The sequence below is a fragment of the Monodelphis domestica genome, chromosome 3 (genome assembly GCF_027887165.1).
Source record: "Monodelphis domestica isolate mMonDom1 chromosome 3, mMonDom1.pri, whole genome shotgun sequence".
In the NCBI taxonomy this organism is placed as follows: Eukaryota; Metazoa; Chordata; class Mammalia; order Didelphimorphia; family Didelphidae; genus Monodelphis; species Monodelphis domestica.
The window spans coordinates 73,974,733-73,991,813 of NC_077229.1; the positions used below are offsets into that span (position 1 = coordinate 73,974,733).

Consider the following 17,081-nt stretch of genomic DNA (forward strand, 5'->3'; position numbering starts at 1 on the left):
CACTCTATAGAGGAGGCAGCTCAAGGCCAGGCTCCCCAGTTGGTAGGTGGCAGGGCTGGACCTGGACCCCAGGGAGCCAGTCCCCTGTTTTCTGTCTCCCACTCTCTCTTTTGTCTCCCAGGCAGACTCTCTATGGAGCCTTCTTTTCATCCTACTTTAAGTTCCAGATAGAGGCAGTTTGGCTTGAGAAGGATGCTCTGCATTTGCTTTCCTTTGGCCCGAGGGTGGGAGGAGGAGAGGGGGAACGGAGCCCAGGGAACAGTTCAGAAATGGAAGAGTGTTGACATGACCTCAGCCACTCCAGCGTTCGTCAGAGCCATGTTTAACCTTCTTGCTCTCAAGTAGCATGCAGCAGTGATAGCAAGGTGCCAAAAATATGGTGATTTTATCATTTTGGGCTCGGAGCACAAAACCCAGAGCTGTAAAATATTATGGTAACCATGGTGATGGAGACTTATACGAGGGCGGCTGACTTTGTTTGGGGAGTCTAATTGTAGTGTCGGAATCAGACTTCTAATGTACCTCTTACACACGGCAATGCAAAGCACCGAAGGAGAAGGCTGCAGATGTACTTTTTTTTCCCTTTCTTTCAGCTTTCAAGGACTTGAAAGAAAGCAGTTTCTGATCAAGCTCTGGGTTGGGAATAAAGTTCTCGATTCTTCTTTGGGGATGTTCCCATTTTATCATGAAAGGCAGGATTATGCTCATGCACTCTGTATGCTGTAAGAAAGGATAAGACCCCAGGGTGCTTTTACTCCCAATTCTCTGGGCTTGGGAGCCATGAAACCCAAGTTCTCATCTTGAGATGGGTGGCTTTGAGCAAGTCCTCTTCCCCTTGGGCTTTACTTCTCTCTTTGTTAAATCATAGAACCCAGGGATGGCCAGGCAACATGGCACCATGAACCGTTAGATCTGAGAAGGACCTCAGAGACCACATGAAGAAGATGGTATAATAGAAAGTACTTGTACTTGGAATCCAGACCTGGGTTCAATTTCTCCCTCTTTTTTTTTAAACCCTTACTTTCTGCCCTAGCAACAACTCTAAGACATAAAGACAAGGGCCAGGCAAATGAGATTAAGTGACTTGCCCAGAGTCACAAGAACTAGAAAGTGAGGCAAGATTTGAACTCCCAACCTCTTAGCTCCAGACTTGGTGCTCTATCCAGTAGGGGCGCATAGCTGCTCCTAAATTATTCTTTTTCTGCTTACTCCAGGTAACCTTGGACAAGTTATTTCACTTACCTAGCTTGCAAAATGAGCGGCTGGATTAGATGTCCCAAGACTCTTCCGGTTCAAGAGCTCTGTCCCTGTCAAATAGTATTTCAATACAGTGACCTTGAACCCAGCTCTCTTGCACCTCTTCCCATTGTCCATCCTGGACAATCTCTGGGACTTCCAATTATGGAAGCAGCAACTTGTTATAAAGGAAAGAGTGTTGGTTTTAGAGTTCAGAGATCTGAATTCTAATCTTATCTAGCTGTGTGATTTAGGATGAATTATTTTAGTGTTTGGTGCCTTAGTTTCTCTATCTGAAAATCAGGGACATTTCTATTACCTCCTAGAATTGTAAGGAAGAGCTCCACACAAATGTGAATTATATGTAAGCTGTTGGTTCAGCCCCTGTAGGAGCTGTGATTTGATGCTCTCTGATACTTTCTTTAGCATCAGGGGCCAAGGTGGGGGGTGGGGGTGAGTAGCTGCAGCCCCTGGGAATTTCTTGCTGGCAGAAAGAGTGGCGAGTTTTAGGGGAAGCCAGGCCTGGCCCACGTTTCCAACTAGAGCTGTCCATCCCTCTGCATCACATTGATGCCCGCCATGATTCTTTTGGGAGAGAGGATACAGGAAGACTCAGTGGTACACAGTCAGTCTTGGGACAGTGCCACCCAGCTGCAGCCTCTTTCCGTCTTCCATGAGAGCCACATGGACAATAAAAACCAGAATTGGCTTTGGAAGTGGAAGTACTCGCAGTTTGGAGGGGAAGTAAGGGAATTTGAATGTAGGACAATATTTTAAAGGGGCAACACTGTCAAACTTCCCTCTGGCCCCTTGCGTTAGGCCTTCTGTGGGGGTGGGAAAGGATTTTTATAACCCCCCGAGGACCTGTTTTCTGTGAATTTTTCTGACATTTTAATGAAAAGAAGGGCTGGGGGAACAGCTTTTCAAAACCAAACATGACCGGAGGCTGGAGATATCTTGGGGAAAACCAAGGATAGCCACTTGGGCCAGGGAGTAGGCTGCGTGAGTCTAAGAGGTGGACATTTCAAAAATCAAAACAGATAGTTACAAATAAGGAGATTTGTGGGGTAAGGAAGAAGAGGGGTGCACGCGTGTGCGTGTGCGTGTGTGTGCGCATGTGTGCGTGTGTGTGTGTGTGTGTGAAGCAAGGATGTGTCAGGAACAGTGTGATATAATGAAAGGAGCCCTGGCTGAGTCCTGCTAGTGATGTGACTTTAGTGGAGTCATTCCTCCATTGTGATCCTCAGTCTCTTCATCTGTAAAATAGGTACTGTCAACTCTTTTTTACCTATTACAAACATGTAGTGATATAAAATGCTTTGTCAGCAGACAGTGCCATGCAGGTGTGAGATTATTATCAGCCAGTCCCCTCAGAGTTGAAGTTGTGGGTGGGGATGAGTAGGGAGGAGAAATGGTGAAAACATGATCAGGGAAACATGTTTGGTGCAGAAGATGGATCAGTCCCAGAACGAGAGTGATTGGTGTTCATCCCCTGTATTTTATTCCCTGAGATACATCTCTCTTTTTTTTTTTTTTTAAGGCAAGCAGGTCACACACCTAAGAGGTGTCTGAAGGCAGATTTGAACCCAGGACTTCCCAGCTCCAGGCCTGGTGCTCTATCCACTGTGCTGCCTAACTGCCCCTGTTCCATAGGTTCTAATCATCCTGGTTGCCCCTCTGTGGATGCTCTCCATTTTATGAATGCCCCCAAAATGTGGCGCCTAGAAGGGAAATCAGAATTCTCTGCGGGGTCTGACCACAGCAGAGTAGAATGGACCGCTCACCTCCTTGTTCCTGGAAGCTGTGTGCTTCAGTGTTAACTAAGCCAGCATCAGCTCTCCTGGCTAGCATCATCCCACAATATCTACTCCCTGAGCTTGCTAGCCACCAGACTTCCCAGGCGCAGTCCCCCTTCCCATCTTGTAAAGATCCACTATGTAGGCCCCAGTTTGAGAGTTAAAAGTCAATTGTGAAGTTGATTTTCTTAAACCAAAGTATAAGATTTTTCATTTATCCTTCTTAGTTTTTATCTTGTTGAATTTGGCCGTGGGTTTTATCCCATCAAGCGCTTTTTCAATCCTGATTCTGTCATCTTTTCTATCTTTCTCTTTTCCCTTTTTTTCCCCCTTCCAGATCTGATAAAGCTGACATCTGTGTCAGACCTGCCACCTTCAAGTTTGGGTTTCTTTGCTCAAGAGCTGTGTGAATCTGGGCAAGTCACCTCCCCCTCCTTAGACCTCAGTTTCCCCCGTTATAAAATGGAGATAGCAATACTTGTGTTGACTTCCTCCCAAGGCTACGATGAAAGAGTTTTGTTAAAACTCTTTATATAAATATAAAATGTTTATACAATAAAATAGAAATATAAAATAAAATAAATATAAAAGTGTAAACTGCTATTATAGTAGGAGCACCGCAATAATACGACTAAAGGGGACATCTGTGCTGGCAAGACATTAGTTTTCTGTGGGGGCCCTCAGTCAGGTTCCCTCCATGACCTCAAGTGCCACTTAGTAAATATTCGGGGATCGTACCAAATTGATTTTTCCTGACTCACGGGGGGATGACTTAACCAGGCACTTCATAATGACCAGGGGCAGAGCAGGACTGAGTGGGCTGACTTATGTTGGGAATACCGAGGCTCCTTCCTGTCCTCTTCCCCAGACTCTTTGACCAGCTTCCTGTGTGACCTTAGACACATCACTCACCCTCCCACTCCGGACCCAGGGTGTGGTCATCCCGTCTCCCAAGCATGCGGAGTGAGTGAGCGAATGGGCTACTGTGAGTAATGAGCCTTGGACTGTCCGAGGGCAGGCGGAAGCTAGAGATAAGCGTCCTAGACCAGAACTGAGCCCTGTTAGTCATCATGCCCTGGATGAAGCCAGAAATGTCACGGAATTAGAGAGGCTCAGTGGGAAGTGACCCCCGAGGTCATGGAATCCCAGAGCTGGAAGAGCTCAGAACAAGTGGGTTCCCTCCAGAGTGTTCTGTCAGCCTCCCCTCCAGCTACTCAGCTGCTCTGGAGCTTGCTGCCTCCTTGAATTTCTGAGCCGGAGGAGACCCTAGAGACCATCTTTACTCCCCGTGTTTTTTCCATGTGAGGGGGCCGAGAACTCAAGCGTGAACCCCAGAGGCTCCACCGGGCCACGTTCAGCCCCCTGACCTGATTTCCCTCTTGGAACGAGTTCAGGCTTAATTTCCGTGTCTGCTGTGTGTCTGGCACTGTGCTAAGTTGCAGGAGATAGGCCCTGCTCTCAAGGAGCTTACAGTCTAATGCGGGGACCAGACACAACTAGGCACAGTCAGGATCTTTATAGGAACAGCTGGGATCAATGACCTGTCTTAGGGGGAAGGCACTGGCTGGAAGGATGCCAGGGAAAGGCTTCCTGCAGGAGATGGGATTTTGGCTGGGACTTGAAGGAAGCCGGGAGGTACAGAGGAGGTGGCGCACATTCCGCAGATGGGGGCGAGCGGAGAAGTGCCCTGAACTGGGGGGATGGAGTGTCTGATGTGAGCCAGGGTCATGGAGTGTGTCGGGGCACTGAGGTGGGAGAAAACTGGAAATACGCAGGAAGGGGCCCGATGTTTCGGCCAATAGAGAGCTCCTCAGGAAAATGGCTTTGACGGCTCAGTGGAGGATGGACTGGAGTGAGGAGACACCCCATCCCTCAACAGAGTATTGCAGTGACCCAGGGGTGAGGGGATGAGGGCCTGCACCAGAGAGGGAAGGCAGTGTCAGAGCAGAAGGGGGGGCTTATGGGAGAGATGCAGCCAAGGTGGAATGGAAAGGCCTTGGCAATAGCTTGGATATGGGGGGTCAGAGAGAGTGGGAACCACAGCGATTGGGAGATTAGGAAAGTTTGGAAGGGGCCAGGGTGTGGGCGAGATATATGGAGTCTAGTCTGGGGCGCTTTGAGTTGAAGATAGCTACAGGATTTCCTATGTCTAACTGATCTCACATTTCTTGCCTTCACAATGGGGTGGGGGAAGGATGGAAGGGAGGGAGAGAGGTCGGAACTCAAAATTGAAACAAAATATCAAAAATAAATTAGATTAAGAAATATCTACCAGACTTCTGGTTCAAGATGTTGGAAGTGCAGGTCTAAAAGCCCAGGGAAGTTAGAGTTGGACAGATAGATCCGAATTTCAAATACATACCTAGAGATGATCATTGAATCTGTTGGGGCTGATGAGATCACGTGAACTAGTGTAGACAGAGGAGAGAAGAGGGCGCAGGAGAAAAGTTAGGGGGATACCCATGGGCAGTGGGGCTTAAGGCCTGTAGGAGTTTAGGGTCTCCCCTGCCTTGCTCCTTGGTCCTTTCTCTGAGTTGCTTCTGCTTTTTCTTCCTTTACCTTATGTCTTAGTATTGATACTAAGGCAGAAGGCCACATGGGCTAGGCATTTGGGGTTAAATGACTTGCCCAGGGTCACATAGCTGGAAAGTGTTTCAGGCCACATTGACCCTCCTTTCTCCAGGCCCTGCTCCATCCACTGCCTCTCTCTGAGTTTCTGACCTCCTCTCCCTATCTTCTCTACCTGTGCTCGTCTTGTGGGTCGAACATGCCAAGGGCCCTTTCACCCGTCAGAGCCTGGGAAATAGGCATTTTTAATCTGTTTGGTTTTTCCTGTGAGGCCTATTAGACTGATCTCTTTGAAGAAGTCATGGGTCTAATTGGGCTTCTGGAGCATGAGGTAATCAACACTGTAATCATCTGAGAATGGGCACATCTGACTGTCTCTCCATTTTTAGGGAATTCCTTCAGTGTGGTGTAATGGAAAGAGCACCAGATCTGGACCGAGGGCCTGAGGACCTGCGATGCATTCCCTCCCACTTCTCCTCCTCACTCCTTGTTGAACCGTGGCCAATTCCCAGAACCTCTCCGTGCCTCCCGTTCCTTATCTAGCAACTTCAGAAGTTGTATTAGATGATCCCTGCGAGGCCCTTTTAATAGCCATCCTTCCAAGCCTAATTCAAATGCCTCCTCCAGAAAGTTCTCCGAGACGCTTGCTTGTGCTAATAGCTTTGTCCCTCGCCCTTCATACACCACCCTGTTCTCTACCTCTTCAATGACGGTGAGGGAAATAAACAGATGGAAGTCCTTCTCTATCTAGTTGGGACTCACACCAAGACATGACCCAAGATGAGAACATGAGCTCGAACCAGAGTCATTAGAGAAGGTGAATCTTATTTCCCCCAAACATTATTTCAGTTTGAAATATTCATTATTCAGACTGTCATTGCTATGCCTGAAAACTCAGTTCATTTTCCTAAACTCTTAGGGGCAGCTGGGGGGTTCAGTGGATAGAGAACCAGGCCTGGAAATGGAAGTTCCTGGGTTTAGATCTGACTCATACTTCCTTCCTGTGTGACCCTGGGCAAGTCACTCGACCCCAGTTGCCCAGCCCTTACCACCCTTCTGCCTTGGAACTGAAACGGATTCTGAGAGAGAAGGTAGGGGTTTAAAACAGTTCGTTTTTCCTAAACACTTACGGGTGTGCTATGGGTACAGCACCGGGCTTGATGCTGGGGACTACAAATGCCTCAATGCAACAGGCAGCCCTTGCCGTCCGGGATGGAATCGGCCCTCGGGTAAGTCAGTAACAAGGTGCCTGGAGCCGAGAGCGAGCCTGCGCCGTGTTGTAGGGATATATGGAGGGATGAACCACAGGCAGGGAGGAGCCTGGGCTCAGGTGCATCCGTGACAGGCGGCAAAGCCAAGTGTGGGAAATGGCTAACAGCCCAATCTGCCTGGAGTGGAGAGTACGTGAAATTACGTAGTAAGACATGTATGGAAAGTTTGAATGGAGATAGTGGATGCCTTTTAAAATGCCAGAGTGTTACCCAAGTGGCATTTGGGAGCTACTGAGGATTGTTGAGTTAGAGAATGATGTGGTCAGGCCTGGCCATCAAGAAGAACATTTTGGCACCTGTGTGGACAATGGATTGGAGAAGGGAGAGACTGGACTCTGGGAGGCCAATTAGAAGGCTGTTGGGAGGGCAACTGAGTAGCTCAGGAGATCCAGGCCTAGAGATGGGAGGTCCTGGGTTCAAATCTGGCCTCAGACACTTCCCAGCTGTGTCACCCTGGGCAAGTCCCTTGACCCCCATTGCCTAGCCCTTACCACTCTTCTGCCTTGGAGCCAGTACACAGAATTGATTCTGAGACAGAAGGTAAGTAAGGCTTAAAAAAAAAAAAAGAAGGCGGCGGCTGTTGTAATCATCTGAGTAACTGAGGTATGGCCACGTGAGCCTAGAGAGAAGAGAATAGATGGAAGAGAGTATATTGATAGAATCAAGAAGATTTGACTTCTAGTTTTGGGGGATGAAGGGATAAAAATTCAAGAGTAACTGGAAAAAAGTGGGTTACTGAACCCAGGGCAGTTCCCTCAGGGCAGGGACGGTTTGTTTTTTCTCGCTATCCCTAGTACCTCTCAGAACAGAAGATCCTGCCTTTAGGAATCCAGAGGGGAGAGACCATCCAGCAAAGGAGACCAAAAAGCAGTGGGCAGTCAGGTAGTAGAAGACCCAGGAGAGGGCAGTGTCACAGAAGCCAAAGGAAGAGAGCATTTAGGAGGAGAGGATGGTCAACAGGGTTAAAGGCTGCAGAGAAGTGAGGTAGGAGGAGAATGGATAAAAGGTTAGAGAGTTTAATAGTTGAGAAATTATTAATGGGCCACCATGGAAAGAGTCATTTTCATTGTATGTTGGGGTCAGATGCCAGATTGCAAGGGATTGAAAAGCGATGAGAGGTGAGAAAATGATATTAATCGTTTGTTGATAAAGGAGAGAAGGAAGCCTTCAAGTACCTCCTAGCTTTACCTCTTTACCTGGTGTCCATGAATTTGTTTTTAAAAATATGTTGATGACTATATTGAAATATAATTGGTTTCTTTTGTAATACTACATATTTTATTTTCTAAATTTAAAAACATGAATTTGAAAAGGAACCCATAGGCTTCACAAGACTGTCAAAGGGGTTCTAGACAGAAAAAAAGAATGAATGTCTGACCTAAAAAGGATGCCACGGTCACATTAATGAATGAATGAATGAACAAAAAATAATTTATTAAGCCATTATTATGAGGTGGAAGAGTAAATCACTCCTCCCCACCCCCACCCCAAAATAGGGCTCTAGAAGAGAAATTTTGGAACAGCTTTTGTGGAGGGATCAATCAGGAATGTAAGAATTGTGTTGGGGCAGTGAGGGACTGGTTGAAATTAGATAACATCATAACATCTAAGGGTAACTGGCCCACTTGACGTGACTTTGTGACTTTCTCCAACAGTATTCAGTAGCATTTTTGTAAGTGTACAAAAAGGTGAATAATGTGAGTAACCCAACCCAAGGTTTAGGTTTGCAAGATGTGAGCAGTGATAATATGGAAGGAAGCGTGGGATTTGATGGTCAAGAATGATCAGTTATCATTGGATCCATGAATTAGAGGGTTAAACTATGAAGGGAGAAAGGTGGGAAGAGAAGGAGGCATATCAAGATTCAGTGAAGGCATATCCATGATTCAGCAAATCATGGAGTTGAGAATGTTTATGAATTTGGAGACCAAGGAGATGGGGCAGGGCATCAATACTGTCTTTTGGTTTTTTTAATTCTTAAATTTCTTCCCCCAGGTTACATGTTGATTCTGTTTTTAGTAACCGTTTTCTCACATTTTACAATCTATGTTCTCTCCCTCCCATGTCTCTCCTTTCCCCAAGAGGGCAGGTAATATGATATAGGTTGTACATGTGCTATTTGTACAATGCACATTTCCATGTCCATCATGTGAAAAAAGATGTATGTTGCTTACACTAGAGATAAAATTTTCATGGAGGAAATAAATTGAAGAATGGCATACTTTAGTCGGCATTCAGACTCCATCAGGCTTTTTCATCATGAGTCCCTTTGGAGTTGATGTAGATCCTTGATAATAGTTAATAATAATAATAATAGTTACATCATTCACTGTTGATCATCATACTTTATTGCCGTTACTGTGTACAACCTTCTTTTGGTTCCACTCACTTCACTTTGCATCACTTCATGTAAGACTTTCCAGGTTTTTTGTGATCATCTTGTTTGTCATTTCTTATGGCACTATCATATTCTATTAGAATCATATACCATAACTTGTTCAGCCATTCTCTAATTAATGGACATCCCTTGTTTCCAGTTTTTGCCACCACAAAAAGAGCTGCTATAAATATTTTTGTACAAGTATGCCCTTTCCCCCATCTTGATCTTTTTGGAATACAGAGTTAGTAGTGGTATTGCTGGGTCAAAGGATATACACAATTTTAAGGACCTTTGGTTTGGGTTCCAAATTGCTTTCTAGAATGGTTGTATCGGTTCACAGCTCCACTGACAGTGTGTTGTCATCCCAATTTTGCCACATTCCCTCCAACATTTATCATTTTCCTTTTTTGTCATATTAGCCAGTCTGATAGGTGTGAGGCAGTACCTCAAAGTTGTTTTAATTTGCATTTCTCTAATGAATAGTGATTTGGACCATTTTTATATAAGTAAAGATAGTTTTAATTTCTTCATCTGATAATTGCCTTTTTATATCCTTTGACTTCTTGTCAATTGGGGGAATGGCTTATATTCTTATGAATTTGACTCGGTTCTCTATGTAGTTGAGAAATGAGGCTATTGCCAGAAATACTTGCTATAAAATTCATCCTTCCAGTTTATTGTTTCCCTCCCAATCTTTGTTGCATTGGTTTTGTTTGTGCAAAACTTTAAAAATTTAATATAGTAAATCTTATCTGTTTTATATTTTGTACTGTTCTCTTTACCTTGTTTGGAAATAAAATTTTCTTTTAACCATAGATCTGACAGGTAAACTATTCTATGTTCCTTTCATTTGTTTATGACTTCACCCTTTATTTCTAAATCATGTCTCCATTTTGACTTTACCTTGGTATATGGTGTGAAGTGCTGGTTGGTGCCTAGTTTTCTGTCATACTGTTTTCAAGTTTTCCTAGTAGTTTGTGTTGAATAGTGTAAGGATAATTTTAGTGTTTTGACTTAAATCTAAATAATTGGTCACCAGGGATGATTCCCAAATAATAAAATACCCAAGTCAGCTGGGAATTATGGAGATTTTAATTAATATAGAGAGAAGGGATTAAGGAAAGGAGAGAGAGAGAATTAATTTAAACTGCTCTGGCTCAGGCTGAGCCAGGCAGTAGATAAAGGCCTTAGCCAAAGTGGCCTCCCTGAGTCTAAAGGAAAGGGAGTCAGTCTTATCACTCATCACGCGACTGTCTCCAAGGAAGCTCCAGTCCTCCACTGAGGACTCAATCTCCTGAACTGAGTTCAGAATCCAATTCTACTCCAAACTGAATTGCCTTGAACTGACTTTTTACCGCTCCTTTTAAAGAAATTTTCTCTTATGTCATCTCCCCTAAATTTTCACGCCTACCAATCACAGTAGACGTTTTTGTTTTTTTTTTTCCCCCAGGACTGCCCATTCTTAGTTCTCACCACTCTTTAGTTCTCACCTTTTCTGGATAGATTATATCTTTTGAGTACTTCACATTTCTTTGTTAAGCTTGCTTTTTGTGAGTTACTTGACCTTTTTGTGATTAATTTAACCTTTATAGATACTTAACACCCTTTTGTATTAGATCTAAAAAATAGATTTAGCTTAAGATTCTAGCTTCACTATAAGGTATGAGTTAAGTACCTTCATTGTTCAATCAGGAGTTTACAACTTTATCTTCTGCTAAAGTATGTCTAAGTATGGGTGGAGTAATGTAAAGTTCCCAAGACATTCCTGATTCTTGTTAGACCAAGTAAAATAAAATCTTCTAAAGTACAGTCTGAGTAGTTTTTAAGATTCACAATAGTGAGTTCTTCCAAAAGTTTGAGTCTTTGGGGTTATGGGCATTTACTACTGTGTTTTGAGCACCTAATCTACTTCATTGAACCTATTTCTTAGCCAGTACCAGATTATTTTGATGGTGGCTGCTTTATAATACAGTATGAGGTCCAGTACGACTAAACCAACCTTCTTATATTTAAAAAATTAGTTCCCTTGATATTCTTGGCCGTTTTCATCTTCAGATGAATTTTATTATAAATTTTCCTAGTTCTATTATTTTTGGGCAATTCCATTGGTATGACATTGAATAGGTAAATTAATTTAAGTAGAATAGTCATTTTTATTATATTGGCTTGGCCTATCCATGAACAACTAATGTTTTTCTAGTTGTTTAGATTTGACTTTATTTGTGTGAAAAGTGTTGTGTGGTTGGGATCACAGAGTTCCTGGGTTTGTCTTAGCAGGTGGACTTCCAGATATTTTATATTGTTTATAATTATTTTATTTATTTTTTGGTGTGATTTATCTAGAACTGAGAGAGGAAGGTTCAGGTCTTCCATTAGTATAGTTTTACTGTCTATGTAATCCATGAACTTTTACTAGTTCTCCTTTAGAAATTTGGATGCTATACCATTTGGTATATACATGTACTGATATTTCTTCATTGTCTATACTACCTTTTATCAGGATATACTTACCTTTCCTATCTCTTTTATTTTCTTTAAAACCCTTAACCTTCTGTCTTGGAATCGATACTGTATATTGGTTCCAAGGCAGAAGAGTGGTAAGGGCTAGGAAATGGGGTTTAAGTGACTTGCCCAGGGTCACACAGCTGGGAAGTGTCTGAGGTCAGATTTGAACCTAGGACCTCCCATCTCTAGGCATGGCTCTCAATCCACTAAGCTACCCATCTTCCCCCTCCCTATCTCTTTTAACTAGATCTATTTTTATTTTGGCTTTGTCATATATCATGATTGCAACTCCTGTCTTCTTTTTCTCAATTGATACCCAATAGATTTTGCTCCATATGCTTACCTTTATCCTGTGTGTGTGTCTACTGCCTCATGTGTGTAGGATTTTGGTTTCTAAACCACTCTGCTATTTGCTTCTGTTTTATGGGTGAGTTCATTCCATTCACATTCAGAGTTATGTTTACTAGCTGTGTATTTCCCAACATTTTGATTTCCACTCCTAGTCCTGCACTTTCTTCTTTCACTATTTCCTTCTACACCAGTCTTTTGTTTTTAATCAGTCCCCCTAATTCCCACCCTTATTTTGCTACCCCTTCTTATTCTCCTCTTATTTTTCTTTAGGGTCTTTTTAAACTACCCCCACACTCTCCCTCCCTTGTATTGCTTCCCTCCCCACCAATCTATTTCTTACCCTTCTACTTCTCTATAGGGTGCAAATCCATTCTCTGCCCCAATGGATCTGATTGTTCTTCCCTCTTTGAGTCAATTTCAATCTACATAAGTATTAAGTATTTCCTGTCTCCAACCTCTTTACCTTTCCAATGTATTGGTGTTCTCCCCCACTCCCGCCATGTGCTTCTTTATGAAATATAAATTTACCCCATTTTGTCTCTTTTCCCATGTCTCTTAGTATTAACCTCTTTTTTACCTTTAGCTTTATATATATATATATATATACATACTATATATCTTGACATTTTGTCCTATATTGTTTGTCACTGTTACCTCTAAGTATAATTCTTCTAGCTACCCAGGTGATGATAATTTTTAAGAGTAACCAATATCATCTTTTCTTATAGGACTACAAATCATTTTAACTTATTAGATTCCATAAAAAAGCCCCCCCCCCCCCCTTTACCTTTTGGTGATTCTCTTGAATTCTGTGTTTGGGCATCAAATTTTCTGTTTGTCAGGTCTTTTCTTTATGAATGCTTGGAAGTCTTCTATTTTATTAAATGACCATACTTTCCCCTGCAAAAATATAGTCAGTTTTGCTGGGTAGTTGATTCTTGGTTGTAGACCTAGTTCCCTTGCTTTCTGGAATATCATATTCCATGCCTTTTGGTCCTTCAGTGTAGATGCAGCCAGAGCCTGTGTTATCCTAACTGTGGTTCCATGGTATCTGAATGACTTCTTAACAGCTTGTAATATTTTTGCCTTGGTCTGGTAGTTCTTGAATTTGGCTCTAACATTCCTGGGCATTGTCAATTGAGGATTAAGTACAGGAGTTGATCTGTGGATTCTTTCAATCTCCACTTTTCCCTCTTGCTCTAGAATGTTGGGGTTGTTTTCTTAGATAATTTCCTGTAGAATAATGTCTAGGTTTTCTCTTTTGTCATGATTTTCCAGTAGTCTGATAGTTTTTAAATTGTTTCTCCTAGATCAGTTTTCAAGGTCTGTGGTTTTGTCAATGAGGTGTTTCATATTTTCCTCAAATTTTTCATTCTTTTGATTTTGTTTTATAGATTCTTGCTGCCTTGTGAAGTAATTTGCTTCTAGTTGTTGGATTCTAGTTTTTAAAGACTGAATCTCACCCCTGACTTTTTGGTCATCCTTCTCCTTCTGGTCTGATTTTCTTTGTAAGTCATCTTTTACCTTCTTTGCCTCATCTTTCATCTTCTTTGCTTCATTTACAGCTGGTTAATTTTGGCTTTCAAGACACTATTTTCTGTTTCCAGATGACTTATTTTGCTTTTTAAGTTTTTTCCAGTTGTCTTCAGCTTCTCTTAATTTTTTTTTTTTTTTGAATTATATTTTGAGTTCTTCCACAGCCTGTATCCAGTTCGCTGGAGTTTCTGTGTTTTTGCTTGGTGTTCCTTGGTCCTCCTCTGTTCCATTTGCTCTTTGTTCATTACCTGAATAGAAGCTGTTGATTGTAATTTCTTTTTTCTTTTTCTGTTGTTTACTCATATTTTTTCCTTATATCCCCCGTAATTGCCTGTAATCTTACTCCTTTGATTATATGCTGGATCTGTGGGTTTGGGCTCTTCTGTCCTAAAGGGGCTTCTTCTCTGCTCTGCTGATTGATCATGTTAGGCTGATGGTTTTGATAATCCCTGAGGTCAGATCTTCCTCACCTGGCAGCAGAAGCTGAAAAGGAGCTGGGCTTCCCACCCTGTTAACAAGGTTGTAGCCTGTAGTGGTTGTAGCCTTCACCATTGGAGCTTAATCAGCGAGGCTCTCAGAGAAGACTATGGAGGGGAGGGGTGTTGGAACTTGAGCTTTCCAGCCCTCTGAAGGCTTTTTATCTGCCCTGTTGATAAGATTAAGCCAATGCAGAGTTGATCTGCAGAGTTGGTTCCCTGAGGCCAAAACCTTGAGAAGGGGGTGGGGCAATATGGAGTATCTTGGCTGTGACTAGGCTGCTTTCTCTGCACTTCTTGTCCAGCACCCCCCCCCCCCCCCCCCCCCGTGTTCAATGCCTTGAGCCTGGCACAACTGTGCCAGCAAGGTACTCCCTCTGGACTAGCACAGAGATTCCAGTCATTGCTGGAGGCTCAGCACTATAGGTGGGTGAGAGGTCCTGGGACCTTCCTTCTTCCTTCCACTTAAACCTGTGTGTTCTAGAATTCAGGCTTTTTTGGAGCGTGCCTTTTAAGTTGGGTCCAACAGGAGGGTTCCCTAGCTCTGTTCTGTTGTTAGATTTGGTTTTCTCTCCCCTCTAAGCATTGTGTTTTTGATTGGTGTGGAAGGGTTTTCAGAGGTCTGGACTTTTGCTGCTTCTAAGCTACCATCTTGATTCTGCCTGTTTATAATTACTTTAAATGAGATTTCCCTGGGGGCAACAGGGTGGCTCAGTGGATTGAGAGCCAGGCCTAGAGATGTGAAGGTCCTGGGTTCAAATGTGGCCTCAGATACTTCCTAGCTGTGTGACCCTGGGCAAGTCACTTAACCCCCATTGCCTAGCCCTTACCACTCTTTGGCCTTGTAACCAATACACAGTATTGATTCTAAGATGGGAGGTAAGGGTTTAAATTAAAAGGATTTCCCTTTCTAATTCTTGATGCTGGACTTTTTTTGATAGTCTAGAGAAGTGCTGCTGATTTATGTGGGTTTATTTTATATCCTGCACCTTTGCTAAAGTTATTAGAGGTTTATAAGTTTTTTGATTGATTCTCTAGGATTCACAGCATTCTTTTGAGCCTTTGAAGTATAAGAGCAGGAGTTGAGGTGAAATGCAAGGCTGTGATTCAGGTTTTAAAAGGAGGAAGAGTGATCTGGGAGCCAGTTAGTGGCTGCTTTGTTGAGTGGCCTGGGGCAATGTTGATGGATAATAATGATGGTATTACTGTACTATTAGCATATGGTTGATCATGTTAATAACTACTAAGTACTCTCCTTACAGTAACCCTGTGAAACAAGGCAGCAAAGTAATATTACACCCATTTTACAGCTAGGGAAAGTAAGGTAGTATTATCTCTTACAATTCTAGCACCTGGGACAACCCCCACCAAATGTACCCAAGGGAGAAGCATAAAAAGTGCTGTCAAATCAGCTTCTTAAGACAACTTCTTTTTAGTGAGGGAAAGAACTAAAGGAGATTTTTTTTTTCAGCCTCCAGAAACAAGGCCCAGAGGCAGGGAGGGAGAATTGGAGACAGACTTTGGGATTTCTAGGGAGGTCACTGCTGGGTAAGGGAAGTGCCTGAGAGGTAGGTCAGAGATCAGCTCACTGGGAGTTCAGATTCTTCATCGTCTTCTTTTTTAACCTTTACTTTGTCTTAGTAACAACTTTAAGACAGAAGGGCAAGGGTCAGGCAATTGGGGCTAAGTGCCTTGCTCATGGTCATTCAACTAGGAATTAGACAAATCTGTCTGAGGCCAGATTTGAACCTAGGACCTCCCGACTCAAGGCCTCGGTGCTCAACCCTCTGAGCCACCTCTTTGGCCCTGGATGGCTTTTTCTCAGTCCTCATCCTTCTTGACTTCTCTGCAGTCTTTGATACTGATTATCTTCCTCTCTTTCTGTATACTTTCCCCTCTCCTGTAACTAATTCTTCTTCCCACCTGGTGGAAGATCCCAGGTGCTTCGGTAGCTTCTAAACTTCAGTGTCCAGGGATGAAGCCCTTGGTGCCCCACCCTATACCAATCAGTCAGCAAACATTAAGAGCCTGCTGTGTGCTGGGCTTGAGAAATTTTGACCCGAGTCAGACTTTGGCTCAAGCCTGGCCTCTGAGATATCCTGGCTCTGGAACCTTCCTTGTGTTCTAGGCAGCTCTGAGATTGGGAGAGGAAGAGAAGGAGCTGCCCTGCAGAGGTAAAGGGAGTTCCCTGATGGGCCAGGCAGCCGCAGGAGATGCCCACTGCTTCTGGAGTTAGAGGGCAGAAGAGGAGAGGGACTGAGGGATCAGGGAGGGAGAGCAGTGCCCGCCTTGGCACTGTCTGTGGATTCAGTAGGATGAGGGAAGGAGGAGGAAGATGGACTGAGTACCATTTAAAGAGGACCTTCTGCTCTTGGAGGTCCTGTGATGAGGGGAAAAGGGAGGAATCAGCCTATTTTCTCCCCAGGCCCCTTTCCTAGGACACAGTTGTTGCTCTAGCAAGTTACCAATGTTTCTCTTTTTCAAATAAAAATCCTTTGAAAATAGGATTAAATTACTTTTCCCCATCAACAGAGACAGCACAATGGCATAAGTGGACAGAGTAATGGAGTCCAAGACAGGGGACATGGGTTCAAATCCTACCTTATATATTCCTAACATAACTGTAGGCAAGTCGTTTCACCTTTCTCTATGCCTCAGTTTCTGCCACATAAAGTACTTTTTTGCAAACTTTTAGACTCAGAGCATTGGGTGTCAGTGATGATGGCTGCTACTATTTACTTCTCAGTCCCTGCTCTTACTATTCATGATCTTTTTTTAATCCTTCCAGCTGGGGTGTGCTTGTAAATATTTAGCAACCAGTTTGGGTGGGGGATATGCCAAGGACATTTTATTTTATTTTATTTCTAACATTTATTTCTTTGCCTTTGGTCTTAGAATTGATACTAAGTAGCAGTTTCAAGGCATCCATACAGTAAAGGCCAGGCAATTGGGGTCAAGCAAC

General features: G+C 43.3%; 1 protein-coding gene across 5 annotated transcripts in view; it reads left to right on the top strand.

The window, feature by feature from the left end:
- Window positions 1-17,081, top strand: part of KLHL26 (kelch like family member 26) — a 53,580-nt gene that overhangs the window by 23,043 nt on the left and 13,456 nt on the right. Inside the window, exon 1 of one of the 5 annotated variants that reach the window (XM_007489254.3) lies at window positions 5,278-6,417. The exons of the other annotated variants lie outside the window; for them this stretch is intronic. The gene's annotated coding sequence lies outside the window, so the exon portion shown is untranslated. Of the gene's footprint in view, window positions 1-5,277; window positions 6,418-17,081 lie in introns of those variants that run through there. 5 annotated transcript variants of the gene reach the window in all.